The 21228-nt window shown below is 45.0% G+C and overlaps 1 protein-coding gene across 8 annotated transcripts in view; it reads right to left on the bottom strand.

The window, feature by feature from the left end:
- TRAF3 (TNF receptor associated factor 3) overlaps window positions 1-1769 on the bottom strand; it is a 64597-nt gene extending 62828 nt beyond the window's left edge. For 7 of the 8 annotated variants that reach the window (XM_015865640.2, XM_015865639.2, XM_015865638.2 and 4 more), the window contains exons 1-2: window positions 1624-1769; window positions 742-797 (exon numbers count right to left, since the gene is read on the bottom strand). The gene's annotated coding sequence lies outside the window, so the exon portion shown is untranslated. The remainder of the gene's footprint in view (window positions 1-741; window positions 798-1623) is intronic. The other variant, XM_015865642.2, reaches the window with a different exon arrangement.
- Window positions 1770-21228: the final 19459 nt, after the last annotated feature.

Here is a 21228-nt window from a genome sequence, read left to right as displayed (position 1 = left end):
GTACCTCATCTTAACATCCAAACCCTCTCCCCAGACATAATAATTAACATTTATGTCTATGTTACTCCATACACACTTCAGTACAGATTGCCATTAATAGAGACTTGGAGTCAAATAGCGCATCTTAAAGGGAAGCGTGCATTATGTTATCATCTCTTTAGTCATAACTCCAACAATCAATGTATCCTTTACATTCATGCTTCCGTGCAAGTCAATACCCATTCTGAATACAGACTTCACTATTTCATATTTAGCCACTTATCCGCTGCGCTGCATCCAGCCAACGTGCCTTTACATCACACACTGAGCTCCGTTCTGGTCTATGAATGCAAGTTGAGATTAGTGCACAGCATTGCTACATGCATTCTGTGGGACAAACCAACAGTGAAAAACACACAGCTCTACCGAAGAATAAAAGCACACGGATCACAACGCACAGGACTCTGATAAATGTCAGCATGCGAGTGAAGTCCCTGACCCAAGGAGACTGCAAATTTCCAGTTGTATCATCGGAACTTCCCACATTTAACTACTACAGAAGCAGAAAAAGATTAAACAACGTTCTAACGCATGGTACAGACCCACCCGGAGGGGCACACGCAGCCTTTCATGTCACACACACACACTGCTCTGACTGGCAGAACGCAACATTCCGCCTCTCAATGTTCAGACCATCTCAGTTGTTTCTCCACACGTAATCCAGATATCAGACACAAATAAATCAAGATGTAAATGCCTTACCTTCCTATTTTACAAGCCGCTGCAGTTCTCAGATTATGAGTCAGTCATAGGTTCATCTGCAGAGGAATGACTCAGTATAAACTTTTAAAACACTCGTTATTTTCCCTAACCCTACAACGCGATCATTCATTTCAACGAGCAAAACGCGATGCTGCAAACACAGCGCAGGAGACGGATGGCGTAAAAAAAAAAAGCCAAAAACAACATAAAAATAAAGCACCGCCAGACAGAGAGAGGAAAGGACAGATGGAGGAAAAGTGGCTCCGTGCACAACTCCTCCCGGAGCCGCTCGGTGACAGCGGATGTCCCGCACGGCCCGGAGCCGCCCGCCCCTCTGCCGGGGCTCGGATCCGCGGGGGGCCCCGCTCGGCACCGGGAGCGGAGCGGCTCGGCGGCAGCCGGCAGTGCCCCTTTAAAGGCCGTCGTCCCGCCCCCAGCACCGCATATGGAGGGAGCCAGGAGCGGAGCGAGGCTTCTGCATTCAAACGCCACATCAAACGCCGCGAGCGCCGCTCCCGCACGGCTCCGGGCTGGGCCCGACGGCGGCTCCCTCCGCCGCACGCAGCTCCCGGGGCGGCGGGAGGAGGGAGGAAAGAAACGGGGAAAGAGGGGGGAGGAGGAGAGGGGAAAATAAACGAGAGAAAAACGGGGCACCTGCAGAACGCCGGGCTGCGTCCGGGCGGCCAGAGCCCGCTCCACCGCCGGGCTCCGGCAACAGGCGGAGCGCCCGGCCCCGCAGCCCGCAGCGCCTCGGCTGGGCGGGCGGCGACAGCCGGGGCACGGCGAGGAGCCGAGGAAGCCCGAGCACACCCGGAGCCCACCCGGAGCCCCGAGCCCCGCTCCGGCGTGGAGCCCCGTCCCCGGGTCGAGCCGAGCCCCTACCTGCGAGCCAGCGTGCGGCGGGCGGCAGCCGGAGCCCGGCGAAGGCGACCGCCAGCCCGACGGAAAGTCCCTGCCGCTGTGCGCCGTCTCCCCCCGCCCCACACTTCCTCTCCCGCCCGCTCGGGCTGGAAATCCCCGGCGAAACCCGCTCCTCCTCACTCACGAGGGGCGGGACCCAACCGGCCGCTCAGCGCGCAGGCGACAAGCCGGGGGCCGGGCCTGCCTTACCCGGCTGCACCTGATGCCGCCGATACTCGCTGCCCGACGCCGCGGGGCAAAACCCGGGGGGAGGAAGGAGCGGCGGGCAGCGAGCCACGGGACACGGGCGGGCTGCTCGGGGCTGGGGGCTGCTCGGGGCTGGGGGCTTGTGGGGGCTCGGGCGGCTCAGCCTGGGCTTGTGGTCGCCCCGGGGACGCGCCCCGAGGCGCCGGCAGCGGGCGGTGCGGAGCCGCCGGGAGGGATGGAGGCGGTGCGAGGCGGCCGTTGTGCCGCGCGGGAAGGATGGGGATGGGATGGGATGGGGATGGAGATGGGCTGGGGCTCCTCACAGCGAGAGGATCCGCACAAAGGGCCGCTCCGAACGCGGTCGCCTTTATTTAAAAAACGCCGCTGGGGAGGGAATAAAAAAAAAGGGGGAGGGGAAAAAGAATGGGGGGAAAAAAAAAAAGAAAGAAAGGAAAGAAAAACGAGCGCGGGGTGGGAGGGAGGGGGAGAAGAGTCTGGAAAAGTGCGGAAGGGAACCGCGAGTCGGAGCCCATCGCTCCGGGCAGGAGAACGATCGGGTGCCGACCACGAGCAGAGCCGGGCACTGCGCCGGGAGAGGAGGAGATGCTGGCCGCCCTTAGCAGCACGTTATCCCGGGCAGCAGGATGAAATTAACGCCCGCATCGAGCAACGCTTGTACCGTGTTATGTCGTGATTAGGGCAGATGTTTGACAGGCAGCTGAGGTGTCTAACGCAGGGAGCACCATGCGGCTGGTCGGCTCCCCGCAATGGGGCTGCGAGCAGCGGAACAGGCTCGGCCGCTCCGGGCTGCTCGGCCGGAGCTGTGCTGTGCTGTGCTGTGCTGTGCTGTGCTGTGCTGTGCTGTGCTGTGCTGTGGGGCAGCGGGACGTGGGGAGCGTAGGGACCGGCAGCACCGAGCACGGAGAAACGCATCGTGTTTGGCCGCTTTCACTGGGATGAGGTCACCGTCCTTTTTGTACATTGTTTATGGAGGATCGCTAGGGAGGAACGGCGGGATGCGTGATCCTGAACGGACGGGCTGGGCGTCACAGCCGCCGCTTGCAGCATCTCCCCGTGTCCCCAAATCCATCCTGACCCTCCTCCCCGTTCGATCCGCATCCCCCGCATCTGTGTGACGCCCACGCCAACTTGCCCGGCGAACCAAACATCTCCTGCTCCGCCGTGTCCTCAGCAGACCCCAAATCCGACGCTCGGCTGGCACTGTTAATTCCCTCCTCGTGTGCTGTTTTTCTTCCTCATCCCACCTCTCCGCTCTCCCCCCTTCCCTCCCTCCTTTCTCTGCTGTCCCCAGGAAGAGGTTGGCGTAGCTGTCAAGACAACTGCGCCTTTTGCAAAGATGCTGTGAACCTGTGATAGGAAAGACAATCTAAGAGCGATGTCTTAAATGTTCCCGTCACTTGTTCGGGATTGCTTTGCTCTGGCATGGCTGGCAGGACTGAGTGCTGAGCCCTGATCTCTCCAGCAGCAGAGCTGTAAATAAGTTTCCATCATAAACATGCCTGCAATTTCCTTCCTTGCTGCTCTTTTTGCTGTTGTATAAAAAGAAAGAAAAAGAAACATAATAGGATTGCAGTGCTGATAGCTTTGACAGTTATACCGATGGATTCCTCATCCCTCCCCTCCCCCCAAAAAAGACTGAAAACAAATTCTTATACTATCTTTAAGATGTCAAGCAGAGGCTCTTCCATGTTTAAAAGTGTCAGTAGCTGAAGTGTTGATCTGATTAAATACCTCCCATTCCAAGTGCCTCATTGTTGGATTTTTTCTGTATCACAGTTGTAAGATTTTAAAGAATTCTGATCTCATAGAATTATGGAACATCTCAAGTTGAAGGGACCCATAAGGATCATCCAGTCCAACCCCTGGCTCCACATCACACCACTCAAATCCAACCAGAGACCAAAGACCCCTGATGCAGTTCCATGCTGTTCCCTCAGGCCCTGTCGCTGTCACAGAGCGGCAGTTCCCTGTCTTCATAGTCTTACTTTGGACACTCTCTAATAGGTTTATATAGGATATAGTTGATTATTACAGCAGTATGTTTCTGCTGGTGTCCAACCTACATGTGGTTTGGGATTTCATGGCATACCCAATGTTTCCAGTGGGTCCTGAAGCATTGCCTGCCAATACTGCTGTGGTACGCTGCAAGCAGTGCTTGGAACAACAAGAAAGAACAGCAAAGGGCACAGAGTAGCTCTATATTTTAGTAAAATTGTTCAAAGAAGTAAAAGAAGGCAGTGAGTCGGAAAATTACACGAGAGCAGCATTTTAAAAGAATCCACAGTAATATCAGAGGTAATCTATTACAGCCTTGGGTAGGAACAGTTGTCTGTAGAACTATGGAGAAAAGGGGACAAGTGAATATCACGTCATTATGGAAAAACACAGTTTCTTAAATACGGGATGGAAAACATCACTGGGAAGTGGCAAGGCTTGAGTGTGATGTGAACAAGACTCTCAAGCAAACAGGGGGAGTCCATGGCAGAGGAGGCTGCTTTAGGCCTTATATTAATAAGCAGAAGGTCCTTGTAGAAGGCCATGGTATCTAATCTTATCTTGCGCTGAGTAATCACGGGCTAATTCAGCTCCTGTTAAACTGCTAGAGGGACAAATGTGGATCTGTGTCTAAGCTGGGACACCACAGAACTTAGAAAACCTCACAACGGGACCAGGATTTGTTCAAAGCTGGGAGTAGTAAATGGAGAAAGGCGGTGGTGATGGTACTGTCTCTGACCCTTCCACATGAGTGCATTGCTCAGTGAGAAAACAACTGCAAGCTGCCAGCATGCACAGCCATGGGAAAGGCTTGTGTAAGCCTATGATGCACCAGCTGGGGTATTTTTAGTGGAGACGGGAGCGTATTAATATGGCTTCACATAGCATTGCTAAGGACCCTCATCTGGAAAATTATGTACAATTCTGGTGACTTACAAGAAGAAAAGCCTGACTCGGGTTGCAACAGGTGCAGAGGAGGAATAGTGGGGTGACGGGGGAATGGAGCATCTGAGCTCTTGGGTGGGAGCTTAACCTACACAAGTGTTGCTTCCTTAGCTGGACAAATGAAGGCTGCAAAATGGCGTGATGATTCATTGAAAATACATTCAATGAGTAAATATCAAAGGGGAAAAACTATTTAAATTAATGAAATAATTATACAGGCAAAAAGACGTAAGTTAGGACTGAGTTGTGAGAACACTTGGACTGGGAAGGCAGTGAACTTTCTAACCATTCCAGGAGTGAACAAACAGTGGTCTAGGCACAAGCACTTAAAAGACTGAAAATCAGGGCATTGTACTTTGAAATATCCAAGGGGAATTTAAAGGGGACTGAGCTGCCGACCTTTTCAATTGTACTTCTGCCATTCCCAAACTTCAGGGCATCTCCTGGTCCTCTGCCCCTTCTACATTTTGCTTGTCAGGGCTTTTTCAGCTGCCTTAGAATCTGAAAATTAGTCAGAGGCAAGATGTAGAAAGGACTCTGGTGATATTAAATTGCCAGGTGGCTTGTGGTGCATCTTGCTCATAGAAGTATGGTTGAATTGACTGACAGATTTGAGTCACAAAGAAATCTTTTCCTTCAGGTGAGGCTATTAAGGTCTGTTTTCATAGAATCAAAGAATGGCTTGGGTTGGAAGGGACCTCAAGGATCACCAAGTTCCAACCCCCGCCACAGGCAGGGCTGCCAACATCAAGTACTAGATCTGATTGCCCAGGGCCACATCCAACCCAGCCCTAAACACCTGCAGGGACAGGGCATCCACAACACCTCTGGGCAAGCTGTTCTGGAACCTCACCACTCTCTGAGTAAAAATCTTCCCCCGACATCTAATCTAATTCTTCTTTCTTTTAGTTTAAAACCATCCACCCTTGTCCTATCACTATATACCCTGTAAAAAGGTGTTGTCTGTCATGTATAAACTCTCTTTAAATACTGGAAGGCCACAACGAGTGGTCACAACTTTGTGACTCCAAATGATTGAAGGCTGAAGAAAATTCTTCTGCGAGACCTCCTGTGCAAAACCTCCTGTGCTGTTGTTCCCATTGCAGTCAGGGATAATTTCCAGCCCAATTGTCTTGAAGACAGTATCAACAGATAATTTTTAATGCTGGAGATAAACGTGAGACAGAGAGAGAGAGGAGAGCAAACCACTGTTTCTTGTGTGAATTGGTTTACTGCAATTAACAGTCAGTCAACTGAACTACTGTAAATTGGTAATGATGCAGTATATCCCTATTAGCCCTGCTGTTTCAGGTGCGTTTTGGCACTTCTTCTGTACATAATGCTCACTCTAATGTTGTAATTCGTGTTCACTGCGCTTGCCCTCTCCACAGTTCCTACAGGATAGTCTCAGAAGGTGGTTATATCTCATTCCTAATCAATACCTATTGTGTATTTGAGCAAGACTTAGTAGAAACTAACTTCTGCATGTCTGGCCCTGAGGAAGCTTCTTGACTTGCAGCTTCCTCATCTTATGCTGTGGACTGAAGACGCCTATTAACAGAATGATAAAATCATTAAATTTGTATTCCTTTTTATTGCTGAAGCTCAGCCCAGGAGAACCAGTATCATGGGAATACACATTTATTTATCGCATCCTATACACAGGATAAAGATTCCCCTGAGTTTATATCAGAAGCTACTAAGCAATAATGTTTAATGTGATAGCCTTCCTGCTTAAGGAAGAAAAGTTTTCCCCTGCCCAAGCAGTGATTATCTACTTTAAATTCCTAGAATGCAGTGGCTTTTTAAGTGACAAGCATTTGAGGTGAAACATTTCCCAAGTCTTCCAGAAGTTGGTTATATACGCTATCAGGAGTATGCTATGTGACATTTTTCTCTTCTTTCAAGCTAATTGTAATTCCCGTGTCAGCTTATACATATCCTTCACGACTGACAAGAAATATTAGTATGACATATCACAATCTGTCTCAGTAATCTTAGAGCTTTCTTATTCTCTTGTTGAGATCCTTCAGGTTCTCCTACAGTCAAGACTACCGTTGTGCCTGACTGTGTTAAATTGACTTTGGAGTCAAATGAAAATTTTAAGTGGATGTCCAGAGAGGCCTGTAGGGTAGTTCACTTGAACTCCAAGTTGTACTTGGAAGAAGAGACATGTTTCCACAGCAGGAAATTACTAGAGCACAGCAGTGCTTCAGCTGTACATTTGTCTCTCAGTGCTCAGATCCAGAGCTGTGACTGGAAGAGTGCAGATTCAGCAAGACCAGCTCTCTACCATATGGAGATTTCCCCATGACAGCTGAATCCAAAATATAACCAGTAAAAGCATCTTAAAGGCCTCTTTCTGCCTTTTGGACAGCGCAAAGCAGCTTTATCAAGAACAAGGATTTAGTCCAAAAGTTATCCCCAGACTTACAACGTCTGTGATTATACTAGTTTTGTAACTAGCAAGTGCAAGGGTTCTATTAAATATCTGGCAAAGTAAAAGGCTGAGATAAATGTAGCAGCTGTATCGATTTACCCAGGTGCTCTCATTTTTCTGGGTGATACACCCATCTCTGAAAATATCATTGCAATCTTATCTCCATCAAGAGTATCAGATTCTAATCATATAGGAGGAAAAAAACCTCTCCTATTATTGGCAGAAAAACCAAACAAGTATACTTTCAATGCTGAGAATTGCTCATTACTTTAGAAATTGTTACTGGCTCTTCGTGGTAATCAATAATAGCTGCTTTTTCAGGGTGATGCAACTATTTTTACTTTCATCTTTTCTGCATGTAGTCATGGGAACACAAGCCAGCCAATTTGAGCATCTGAGGTGACTGTGAGGTGGTCATTGAGTCTCATCACTTCCTTGGCTTCCAACTTAGCTGTGTGCCTTACCTCCTGTACCATGAAAGCATCGCAACAGGTTTGTTTCCAGTTGTGCCAACTAAGAGGCATGTATTTTCCCTTACTATTGAGTGTTACTATTACTTACTATTGCTAGGAGTGCCTCTAGCAAGTTCTAAAGGGAGGTTTCAGAGAATTTTTGAAGATCGTTTGAGAAAAAGATGAAATTTCAGTTTCAAAAGATGGAATTTCAAACCCTGAAATCTCCAATCCTGACTTCATAAGCATCCTGATCCCAGCAAACTCAGTTGGCTTTGGTACTGAAGAGGTTACTGCATGTTGGAACCTCAGTGTTTGCTGCGCAGTAAAACCAGCAGAATCCTGGACAGAATCCAGTCAGTAGCAATAATCATCTGAAAAATAGTTGTTCTAGAAGGCTAGAGGAAAATAAAACTTCATTTGTCAACTTTGTTCTCTTGGGAGCTATAGCTTATCATTGTGGAGCTCTGATTTCCTTTTTAAATTGCACGAATCTTGTTCTGTATATAAGCAAGACATAAAAATCCTATGGAAGGATGTTCCATCCCAGATTTAGTCCTTACAGATGCAATTTTAGGACTTTCTGGTCTTATCTATTGAGTGCTAGACTTTGTCTAACGTATCTCAAGCTATCTAGCAGATCTGAACATGTTGGATCCAAAATATATTTGCACTCATGTGAAGGTTTAAAATCCTTCTCTCTCTTGTCTTTTAGCATAGAGCTTGTAGTTCCCTGTAGTTCTGCCTCTTGTTACTCAGCAATGCTTTCCCACTATTCTTGGCAGTTTTCTCACCTTGTATAATAAATAGTGATTCAGATTTATAGTTTCCCAGCTTCCATTCATCTTGCCTCATGATAATATGAGGAAAATGTTGTAACCGTAGGGGAAAAAAATTACCCAGCTGTTTGTCAGAAGATATCTCTTAGCTGGGATTCTATTTATCCACCTGAGTCTTCAGAATTAAGGAAGGAAAGAAGATCGCTTTACTTGCTGACTCATATTTGGGTTGATTTCACTTTCACCTGTTGTTGTGTTTTTTTCATCAGGGTGTCTCAGGAGGTCTCTCTGCTCAGTGTATTTGAAGAAAATGATAGAAAGTCTCCAAGTGGTATCTAAATGAATGCAGCTGCCTTGTGATGCAAACAACTGACTTAGCAATCCCAACGCACTGCACAAGAGAGATCCAAGACCACGTATCTACTTAAAATGTATCTTCAGGGATGCATGATGATATGCAAACTCTTTTATTTTTTGCTGAGTTTCAATATTCTCTGTATCAAATGTGTTCAGTTTTCAAGTAGAAAAATAAAACCTAAATGTTCTCAGGACAGATTGAGCACCAGCCCCTGAGAATCAAGCTTCCATTCTTCTCACCTCTCACCAGCTATGATGAATGTTCTGCAAGCCACGTGACACCCTTGATCAACATTTGCATAATCTTTACTATCTCTGTGATTACAGAATGAGGGGGTTATATATAAGCTACACAGTAATTTAAGAGAGCTAGAAAGAACCCAGCTCTACTGATTAGCATAAAGAAGTAATGACTCAAGAGCACAGAGACTGGGGATAAAAGCTTAGAAGGAAAAATGCGCATTGGCTATCAGTATAGGGCTTGCTGTGAACCTATGAAATGGAAAGCTGTAGGATGCACAACTGCTAGAGCAGGGACAAGGAAGGAAGAGGCCTCACAATCTAAGGAAGACCAGAGCCAGATACTTGCAATAATCTGTGGCTTTTCAGGTATTGGTAACCTTTCCTCTACCTTGAGTTGCTTCATTGTGCAGGACTACTCAAACATCTGATGCAGCCCTGCACCAAAGCCCAAGCAACACCAGGAAAACAGACAGACTTGTTGGGCAGTTTGTTATCAAGCAGCCTCAACTATGCAGCTGTAGAGGCTGCTGCTTCATAGCTGGGGTGATAACAGATTCTCTTGGCATCAACCCACGCAATAGCCATGTCCACTGGAGAAGCCTCTCCTGCTGGGCCAGATGTTGGAAGACCTGTTGAGGAAGTGGTGAAATATTAGCTCGGACCTTGCAAAGCTCCGAACTGGAAGTATTAGAAGAATTCCTTTGGAATCTTCAGATTCTGAAAAGGGCGCTTCCACATCCTGAACTACTGTGTAACTTCTGTTTGCTACTTTGCAGTGAAATGCTTCCCTAGTACTGATTAATGTGGGTTTAGACACACAAAATCTAATGTTATCTTTGGAGAGAACTAAAAGTTGCAAAAAGCAAAATTCTTCTCTGGGCTTCGTCTTACCTGCTGCATGCTGTTTTATCTGTGTGCAATTGGTGCAGAATTAAATCCTGGCAATCCAGAGCAGAAGGGAGCCCTGAACATCTGCTCACCTGTTAGAGATAATGTGCTGTCATAAAACCAAAAGGCAGTATAGTATCCTTGCCACTTCCAATTTCCACAAGGTATCAGGAATCTTTTTGGTCTGAGATGCAAAGTGGGAAGTTTTTGCTAACTTTCCTGGAGCTGCTCCCAATTCATACTGTGGTAACAGATTGCTGACTAAGCTGAGATCAGAACTTTTTTTCCTCAAACCAGGCCTCCAATTTAGGTGGTTGTGGAGAGATGTTGGCAATCTGTGTCTTTTCCTGCAGAAGTTATTTCTAATGGTATTGCCACAAATTTATAGCCTTGCATCTTTTATATGCTCCAGGAAGTTCTTTATTTGTAAGAAGAGCGTATCTAGACCTCAGGCACCACGGAGGAGCTACAAATGGCCAGTTCTCACAATTTTTATCTTAAATTCTGTGATATTTGATGTTTTTTCCTCAAAGCACTGGTTCCTGGAGTAGAGTGATTACACAAGAAGCTCTCATTTTTCTTCCATTTAAACAAAAAGCCGGTAATTTTCTTGCTCTCTTGATTGCAGAGAGAAAGCTTAAAAATATGACCCAAACAACCTGCAAAGACTCAGAAAGCAGAAGGCAAAGCAGAATGCATTGAATGTATGTTCTATTCTAAGCTCTTTAACTAGAAGTCCACGTCAATTTTTTAAATTTATTTTAAAATCTGACTCATGATTTTTAAGTTGTTTTATTTGGCAATGCTGTATAGGTTGACTGTGCTCTGGGATAAAATTCTTTGTCATGTTAAAGGCTAAACTGAGCCAAGAGTAAATTCACTATATACAATTACATGCATTGTCTATTCTTGGCTTTTTTAAAACACTGTCTACCCTTTACTAAAACTCTATGACACAATGAAGACTAATGTAAAAATATAGCTTTCATCCTGCCAAACCCCACTGTATGAAAAATATAAAAATGGAAAGGCCCAGCATCAAGAGAAGCTAATAAAACTTGAAATAGGTGAGATTTATTTCTTCGTATTGTAACTTCTATACCCACAGGACCACATTCTGTTCTGGGTTACACTGAGGTAAATCCAGTAAAATAATCTGACTTTATTGGCCACAACTAATATACTTTGCAGTGAATTGAAATCAGTTCTGCTAAGTGAATTTGCCACTCCATTTCTGGATGCAGCACTTATATCAAAAGCTAGTAAGAACAATGTGACTGGGAAATTGAGGAAGTCCTAAAATTAAGTGTGAGTGTGCAGCTTCAGTTTGAATGATATCCCTTCTATCCTGCTTCTCATTATTAATTCTGAAGCCTTTAATAATATGATCAAATATTTTCCACAAGATCTCCTATCTCTCCAAGTAACAGATTGCTCTGTTAGATGTTGGACATAATGTGTGCAGCAAAAGAGACTCTTGACTTCTAGATCTTTATTTCTCCTTAAAGAGTTACTTGGAATTACACAAACTAGGACCAATGGAAGATAGGTAGAATGGAGTACTCACACAATGAGGAATCCTAGATTGCAAAGAGAGTTTACCATGTTCTGCTCCAGATATCTTACAAGAGAAGGAAAAGCATATAGCCTGCAAGGAAAAATTGGTCCAAGTCAATCCTGTTGTCTTCTGATCTATAATCAGAGAATGTTACCCATTGCTTTTGGCAAGGTTTCGCTGGGATGGATGCTCTCCATAATCAAAGTTGAAAGACTGATAATGAAATTTATTTCTAAAACTCCACATAACTTTCCCCCAGAATAACAGAGCAAATAGAAACACTTGCCAGGCTGAAATAAAGATGAACTGAATGTTTGTGAAGCTTCCTAAACCAGCAGTGATGGAGAAAATTTTAGGACTTGAGCTACTCTATAACCAGCATAAAGGGGAGTACAAGTCTTAGATGAAAGCTCTCACATCTTTCAATGCTAAGAGAACTCATCCCTCAAACTGCCCTTTAAATTCCTGGATACATACTAAAAAAGTTACCTGAATGGGATTCAAAGAGCAGAAAAGCAAGATGTGCCGGAGAAAAAAAAATGTGTCATCCTTACCTAAGAGAAAATAGATGGTCTTTAAAACAAGTCTATAAATTATATAGGAGACCACACACTAAATACCGCAGACAAAACGAAGAGACTAAGGGATCCTCTGTCTATCTCATGTCTATGTAAAAAAAAAAAACAAATCATAACTTGAGTTCTTTGGAAAAAATAGTATTCCCATTAAGACCTGCCTCATAGTTCAATTTTTATTCTGTCATTTTCTGAGTCATATGAATTTCTGAATCACCTGAACTTCAACCTTGTTGTTTCTTGTACACGTAGTTTTCTATTCTGGGGCGAGACAAAGGAGATTTATATGCTTTCTTTCTTTCTTTTTTTCTTTTTTTTTAACATGACATCTAGAATCATTCATATATTCAAGCTCAGAAAGAGGAGACTCTTTAGATCTACTCCACATAATTCTACTGCTTGACCTAATGTTGTATCTGCTCACTGTACTATGATACCATCTACTCTGGATGGGAGAGCACCTATCCTGCAACCACAGCTTCACAGCTGTTTATTTGTATCACTTATCTCTTTCCTCTTACCTCAATGCCAGTGCCCTACACTGGGATACCGCTGTGAAATTTGGGGTAAAAACAAAAATTGGTGCCATGGTGTGATCTGAGTACAGGCTTAATGCTTGAGCCACTATACTACAGAACACAAGTATTGAAATTCTATACAAATATTTGCAGAAGTAAGGGTTGGTATGTTTGTCTGCAGTTCAGTTTGACATTTTCTGTAGGCTGCCCTGAAATACACTCCACAAAACCAGCAGCTTTAAACAGTTACAGGAGGGCACAGGAAGCCTGAAAGCCATCAAGAACTGCTGGCTCCACCAATTAAGGATTTTAACTTGTGTTGTTCCTGTCTGCTTAACAGATCAGAGGAAGGGGGCTCGTAATGCTTGACACGCTCTCTCCTACGAGGCCAGACTTGATTTTACAACTCAAATGAAATGTGAGGTGTAATCTGGTGAGGATATTTACCAGAACTGAAGATATATGATGAAACTATTTTGTAAATCCTGGAACTTCATCCATCTTGAATCCTAAAAGAATAATGCAAAAATCACTTTGCTTCTGTAGTATGACTGAAGGACTTTTCACACTGAAGAAGATCAAGAACAGGTTTGGAAATGTAAAATTCATCTCATTTCTGAATCAAGAGAAAAAGTCAGATTTTACCAAGAAGACGTAAGAAAAGACACAACCTGAAGTTGAAGGGTCAGAGTAAATATAGCACATCCTGAAGCCCTCAAAGTGACAGCAATAACACACTTAATACATCAGTGTCAAATGTTCAGGCCCTTGGTGTATTCCACTAGTAATTGGCTGCTTTTTCTCTCTAAGTTTATGTGCTTCTTTTCCTACAGTTTAGAGAAATGCTGCAGTCTGGCATAAACTGTTGAGGAGACCAAGACAGAATGAGACAACTCCAATTATTAGGGATGGGCTGGGATGCTGAGACTCAAAGGAAGGTGCTGCAATCTCTAGAACAGTTTTGTGTTTTTTTCCTCCTCCATCCCTTTCCCTTACCTCAAGGATCTCTAATTATTTCATGCAGCAGATAAAAGCTTCAGACAGTTGCAGGATCTCCTCTTCCAGTGTAGCTGCAGCTACACATGGATGCTCTGCTGATGGATGGAGGTGCATGGATGTGTTTGTCAAGTGCTCTAACCTCAGCCGTTAGTCTCATTCCCAGCAGCTGACACAGAAGCAACAGAAACAACAACAAGAGGACTAGCACAGTAAGACAAAGTTTCAGGCATTCAGCTCCAGTTTGAATTTCAAATAGAGGAAGACATTGCCTGGTTGCCCATGACATAGTTCATCTGCTTTGGTGCAAAAGCCAAGTGGTCTGACTTTGCACTGGGGCAGGTGAGGAGCACCTGTGAAGTTTCAAGTGAAGTGTTCTGCCATGGCAGTGGTAATCTTGGGGAGAAACATGATGAACAGCTGAAAGGACAATCGGGTCTTCAATTGCTGTGGCCTCCTCTGAAGCAATAGTTATAGCTAAGGAGGTCTTCCCCTTCCAGTGCCTCCTTTGGACTATTTTAAGTAAGCAACATTTTAGCATACTGGCATTTATGAATCTACTCCTGATGTTACCTTGCCATCTCCAAGCACTGGGAGATCAGGTATCTAAACACAGACCTGCAGGTTCTTGTGGTCTCTTTGTTCTTGTTACTGTATCTGTAGGACAGCTCTCCCCTCTTGGGGAATAAATGCAGTAACAGTATGAAGACACTCATAAAAGACAGGAAGAATACCATTAAAATGTAGAAATTACAACAATTGTAGAGGTTCTTTTTCCCACATCAATCTTATGGCAAAGTTAGCCAAGCTTAGCCAATAGCCAGTTATACTGCCTATAGTCTTAGCCGTATAGCTAAAACAGCCTTTAGCTAAAACATTGTTGTCACTGTTATGTGATGAAACAAAGACTAATTTAAATGTGCCTTTAGCAAAAACAAAAACAAGAAGAAATCCACCCTGAGCAGGAAGGTGTGGAGAGGCCGGCTGGTGCCTGCCCAGTCCTTGTGATCAGCAGACACACACTAAGCCAGCAGACTGCCTTTTGAACCTGGAATGATTTTACCATTGTCTGACTTTGTTTTTGTCTTGTCTCCTCCCTCATCATCACTATGGTGACTACTGTACCACAGCTGTTGAAACTGTCTCTCTCTCTCCTTCATTCATCTTTTCTCCCTCAGCATCACTTTTCCCTTCGACTCAACCCTGCCCTTTAAATGATAGGATCAGCTCTGGGCTGTGGCTGAAGTCATCCCAGCTGTCCAGCCTGTCCCTGCTGTGTGCTTGTCTCATTGCTCATCAATCATCTTCTGAACTACCTCAGTTTGCCAAGCGACATTCTAAGGCAAACTGAAATAAGCAGTGGTTCACCTTGAAACACACACTCCCAACTGTGGCAGCCAAAGAGCTGGCTGACAAGCAGTTGTAGGGAGAGAGGTGAACGTATGTCCTAAAGTAAACTTTCCCTTCTCTTACTACAGAGGCCTCGATAAATACAGGTAATGAATGCTCATCCATCTCCCTCTATTGATTTAATCTTATGTCAAACCCACCTTTTCACATATGCTGGAAGAGATCCTGTTTTCCTCCACGTGTCACCTCACATTACCCAGCGCAGAGGCTGAGAGGAGCATAGTTCAGGAATGATAACGAGCTGTGTTCTTTCTGATGCAAGATGCAGCCCCAAAGGCTCGAAGGTGCTAACTCAACTTCAACTTATTAAATGAAGTCCCAGGCTTCAGACAGATCATCTCAGGCCTGAGTATCCTCCTTAATGCACTGAAAGAGAGAGAAAATGCTAAAAGCATCTGACATGAAAAGGATCAAGTAAGGTGGTAGTTTTTAACATTCCTTACTCCATTTCCCATTACCTTTAATCCCAATTTCCTATTGAAAAAAAGGCTTATGAGATCAACTGGGAAATGCAAACCTCTCCTTACCATCTTTCCCCCATCAGCCAATCCTAAGAGCATTTAATAGAGAAAGTAGAGCTCCACAGAGATGATTAAATTTCCTCAGGATGTATAAATGACAGTGGCCAGGAAGCAGAGAGCATGGTTTGAACCTTCCCAGGTTGATCTCAGGTTGAGCCATGGCCTGTGGTCTGGACAAGGACTTCCCAAACCTTGCTCTAAAGGTCTGCAGCGTGACTCGCATGAGCCAGAAAAGGAGATTGGACATTAGGGATGTATCATCCTGGAAATGTCTAAATATAGCTTTACATGAACTGAACATGGGGTGCTGACAGTGACTGCCATGAACGTGTGACCTCAGTATAAGGATGAAAAATTAACCAATTAAAAATGCATGATAGCAGTTAGCTGGCAACGAGGGAGTGCTGAAAGAATTGAGCAAATCCTGTTGAGGAGCAGCCGTGGCCCAGTTCTTCTGCCTTTAGCTGCCATGCTGGTCACTGGTACTGGTATAACACCTGCTGTCCCACCCCTGTACAAAGCTGGGTTGAGCCCCATGCTGTCTAGAGCTGCTCGAACAAGCTGCAGTCTCTGTAGTGCAATGCCAGCCAGGAGGAGAAAGAGCTCTCTAAATGGGTTATGACCAGCAGTGAATGGTCGAGGATTGATGGGTCCCACCCGTGGTTCACCGCCAATTCTGGAGTGTCTTCTGTGGCTAATGGGGGGGGTAAGATGCCTTGAAAGAGCACCCCTGATGGAGTGTGGGGTGGGCAATCTCACTGTTCCCTGGTCTTCCCCTTGGATAGGCAGCTACTGCTGCTCGGCCATATCCCTCCCACTACCTGCTGCAACAAGTACAGGCCTTGTAGAGAGAAGAATGCTTGTGTTAGGGGAAAGGATGAGTTAAAAAGGAGGAGGAAATGACAACACAATCTCAAGAGAAGCCTGGAGCAGCAGAAAAGCACAGAAGCTGTGAGATGCAGGGAAAATGGAAAGGAGTAGGAAAGTCAGACCGCTGATGGCAGCAGCAAAGCAATGGACAGGCCAGGGAGACAGGATGGCTGGAGAACATGGACTTCACAGAGCACAATATCATTTGTGCTTTATGCAGAGATAACAGTAGACTTGAGTATAATTCACTTAAAAGTCAATACTGCCCTTTACGTGATAGGAACATAGATCTGCAGAGAAACAGGCTTTGTTATTTTTCCTGCTTGCAGATTGACCTAACATCAGGAATAGCCACTCTTTGGGTAGCTGCTATAAGGTACTGGAGGTGACAACAAACGTCCGTTTTGGCAAAAGGGAAAAGGTTATTTTAAATGGGCCAGAGCAGATGTTGTTTTCTTTTGTTTCTCCAGAGAAATAGACAAGAACACATGAAGAGAGAGAGAGAGAAGAGCTGCAGCGGCAGAAAACGCAGCAGCTGTTTTGGTGCCGACTCTTCCTCTCCATCTCATTGTGTAGGAAAGGGCACAGCACGCAGCCTTATCATTTCCTTTGAGATGATTTGTTCCAGTTTTCAGCTGTTCAGGGCACTACTCAGCCTGTCTGAGAACCCTCACAGCACTGTAACAAGAACTCAGTCACGTTCCAGAAATGGGCACAAGGAGACAGAGGAGAGGGGAGAAAACAGGTGGAGGGAATGAGAACATAAGTACAATGCAGCCTGGTGGAAACAAAGATTTTTAGCTGGATCCTTTCCTTCAGTTTCCCTGTCTAAATCATTTTTTCCACGAGCAGGTGGAAGAAACCCATCAGTGACTCCATGGTTTTGGGGCTGGCAGAAAAGCCTGGGTAGGGCAGCTCCGATGGCAACAACCTCCTCAGCATCCTGATCTCCTCACCTGGTGCAGACTCTGGTGAGCAGAAATCCCAGTCTTCCATCATTTTGTCCTGTATTAATGGCCTTCTAGTTTGTTACAATAGGCTCTGGCCTTACTTGCCTCTGTGTTCAGAAGCAGTTCTGTGTTTCTTGCAGCAGGGATCATAGTTACTTACCTAACGCAGATACGCCGCTCACTGTTCAGGTCTTCCTCTCCAAAGCAGGCAGCAGCATCTGAGAAACTTCCTGCTGGCAATAGGAGAGCATATTTCTGTGTCATTTTGCTCATTTAGATGTTATGGGACAGACTGAGGATCCCAGTAGTTAATTCTTCTCTCCCTGTTTTTTTTTCCACTAAGTCACACCAGAACAGACACACTGTAATAGTGCAAGTGTGAGAAAAAATAAGTTGTTAAAACATTGACCCCGAAGTACTGAATGAAGCAAAGAGAACCTCCTGAGAGAGTCTCCTCTGCTGTGTTTTATTAAACTGAAAGAACTTGGCGGCACCAGAGAGCCAGCTATTTGCCCAGGCCCCAGCGATGAGATTTGATTTTTCTTTTCTTACTGCTCCCTTTACTTCCCAGGAAGGAAGAAAGGAGGATAAAAACATCTTGAGTTTGGCAGGGGGGCCCTGACCAGGCTGCTGAGAACTGAGGATGCTGCTGGCAGGACATTTTATGCATCTTCATTTTATGCCAGCAAAGCTGAAAAAGAGCTAAATAGATATTTAACCCCATAAACTTTCACACACTGCATTGATTTGTTATTTTCTTTTGCCCTGGGGCTGGCAACTTTTAAAAATAGTCCAGGTGTTGCTTTGAGACAAACCTCAAGAGCTGAAGGAGCATGAATGCTGGGGAGCGCAGGTAGCCCGAGAGCACACTGGCCCAGGAACAAAACCAGCAATCCTTCACAGGAATTAATCATTACTGAAATAGAAAGCAATCTTTTGATAGGCTTGGAATGCGTTTGTTAGGATATAGGTCCAAGAATTCAATGTTTTATACAGAAACTGAAGTGCTCTGGACAGCTTAGATACCCCCCAAGTCCCCCAGGGAAGACATGTGATGCTGGGAGTTTAACTGTCAGCACTCACAGAAGGTCAGTGGGATCCATAGGGTCATTTCTTACCCTCCAATGGAAATACCCATTTTAAGCCTCTTTGTCCCCATTCACTCAGGTAGCCCTCAGTCCAGTTCTCAGCACTCGGAGGATCCCTTTGAGGAATATGATGCCAAAATAAAGGTCCCTCGGGAGGAGATCTAATCCATCAAGATACCCAGCCCATTCGGGAGGATCAGATCTGCTTTGCAGAGGTAGAAGCATCTGGGCTCTCCCAGATTGCAAGGCGTTTAGTAGCTAAGCCAGGATGAAAGGGCTGTAAAGCTTTCCTGGAGGATGACTCCAGCAGGGAACATTTGTCCCCCCAAAAGAGCTGCTTGAGCCAGACATAGAAGGGAATAAACAAATACAGTGAGGCATCGAATAATTTCTCTGCTTGTTGTAAATTCTTGCAACACGTACTGGGAAAACAGTACCCATGCAAGTTAAGGCAGCTTTCCAGAATTGCTGGATCCATGCTGCATGTTAAGTGATCCCCTCAGGATCACAGCTGTAGGCATCTCTAATTGAATCAGCATTTCTACCAGCACACCAACAGGTGACGGCAGACAGCAGTACCTCAATACCTGTTGGATGAGCACAAAATGTGCTGCTGTCCAGGTGAAAGGCATAGTGACTTCCTACTTCTTGTTGGTCAGTTTGTAACAATAGACTTTGCAAAACAAAGCCTGGGTTTGAGGTTTCTTTTTCTTTTGTTTTTCTTGGTTTTTCCAAAATAGACAGCAATGCGTAAACCAGAAAAACACTTCTTTTTCTCTATCCAAATCACTTATTTCCAGGCTTTTACCAAGTCATTCTTTGCAAGACTGATTTTCAATTGGACAGGAGCCAGATCCAAACTCCCAGGGAGAGTGACAGCACACGCTCCTACAAACACTGGCACGTAGGTGTCAGCAGGACAGGCTGCCTGGGATTTGGAAAGCAACACCTTGAGAAGCTGAGATGCACATGCTGTGAAGGAGCAGCTTTCCTCTTGGAAGCACGGCGCTTCCAAGAAAAGGACATTCTGTTCTCCACCACCTCTAAAAACGCAACTGGTTCTGTCATCTCCATATTTGTTTTGCTACAACCGATATTTTTAAATTGTTTATTAAATAAAGTGGTGACTTAATTGAATGTTTGCAATAGCGAGAGATCTGTGCTATCGGCTTGAGCCAAGAACCAGAAGGGATGCAGAAAAGCTTCCCCCATTGTGCTGCCATTGCCAGGCCTCCACAGCTTGCAGAAAATCCCTTTCTGATCAGAGTACAAAACCTCTTTAATATCTCCCCCCAACCAGCACCACCAATTGGGATGAAACTGAAACAGCCATAAGTTGTCTCAGAAGCCAAATTGGTTTAAACTCTGGAGCAAACACACATGGGGTGCATCTTTAATTTCACCATCACTGTCAAAATTTGTTTGCCAGATCCTACCATGACCATAGCACAGTAAGAGTCCAAGGAAAGGTCTCATTGCATTTGCAAAAGGATTCAGGCTGCAGTACTATTGCTCTGGAAACTGTTGTAATGAAAGCTCATACAAATTTAATTGCAGAAGTGCCCCAACCCGAAATGCACACAGCAAAACAATTTCAAAGAAAATCTTAAAATATTCTGTTTCAGGAAAATGGAAACTAAGAGGTTTTGGTCTGGAAGCTGAAGGGAATAATGCGATTCCGCTATTACAATGCTAATCATAAAGAAAAAACAACAAAGAAAATGCAGAAATCAACTTGGTAGTAATGAAATGAAGTCAGTGCCAATTAAGGGGCTGCTTACACAAAGTACAGCCAAAAGAACCAATGACATTAAAATTAAAATATTAAGATGGAAACCCATAAGACCCAAATTCAGAACTAAATCAACATTTTCCTTAATGCAATTCTTGCAAGAACGTCCCTTTTCCAAAAAGATTCCTTATTCTTCAGATATTTTCTTCCTGCATAGCAAGCTATAGAGTAAGAATAAATAACTGATTTATTTGCATGGTTTAAATAGTGCTCCATATTTCACACTCGCAGCTAAATTAAATATATGGGATGCGAGACATCCAAAAATATGAACAAGCTACCGGGGCTGTATTTAACTACAGCTGTCTCTGTTCCCAGCACTCTCCACAGTCCAAATCTACTCCTGTAGGGAAACTGATCACATTTACACCTTCCTAGCTCGTGTTTTGCCCCCAAACCAAGTGCAAATAACAAGCAACGGAAACTTTTCCCTGCAGAAAATGTGGGCAACTGTTTTATCCCACAGAACTGCCCCTCATTCCTCTCCCCAGTGCACTTGATGCCACCTCTGGGAGATGCTATCCAATAGCACCAGGGGAGGCCCTACAAAGAGAAACATGAGAGAAGGGGTGAGACAGGGTCTGAAGGTGCAGCAGTTTCATTGAAGCAGAGGTGCCCTAAGTGTTGTCTCACTGTTGTTAAGTGCTGACCACTGGCTCAAGCCACCAGCAGAAATCCTCAGGCACCTCTATAAGCAATGCCTGGGCCCAGGTGGAGCAGCACCCAGGCTGGGAGAGAGGAAGCTGAGCTGAGCTGAACGAGGAACCCAAAGAACCAGGGTGAAAGAGCCAGTCTCCAGGAGGGATGGGGCACTGGAAAGAAAAGGGAGTAAAATAAGGACAGAAATGACAGGGAATGTGTGAGCTAGAGGCCAAGAACAACAAAGCTAGGGACTACTGGGAGAAACACGGCATAGGGGAAGGGAGTGAGGTGGCAAACATTGCGGAAAGGAAGGAGCAACAAAGAAAATTACTTCATTGAG

The sequence above is a fragment of the Coturnix japonica genome, chromosome 5 (genome assembly GCF_001577835.2).
Source record: "Coturnix japonica isolate 7356 chromosome 5, Coturnix japonica 2.1, whole genome shotgun sequence".
Lineage (NCBI taxonomy): Eukaryota > Metazoa > Chordata > Aves > Galliformes > Phasianidae > Coturnix > Coturnix japonica.
This window is presented reverse-complemented; position numbering and strand designations above follow the sequence as displayed.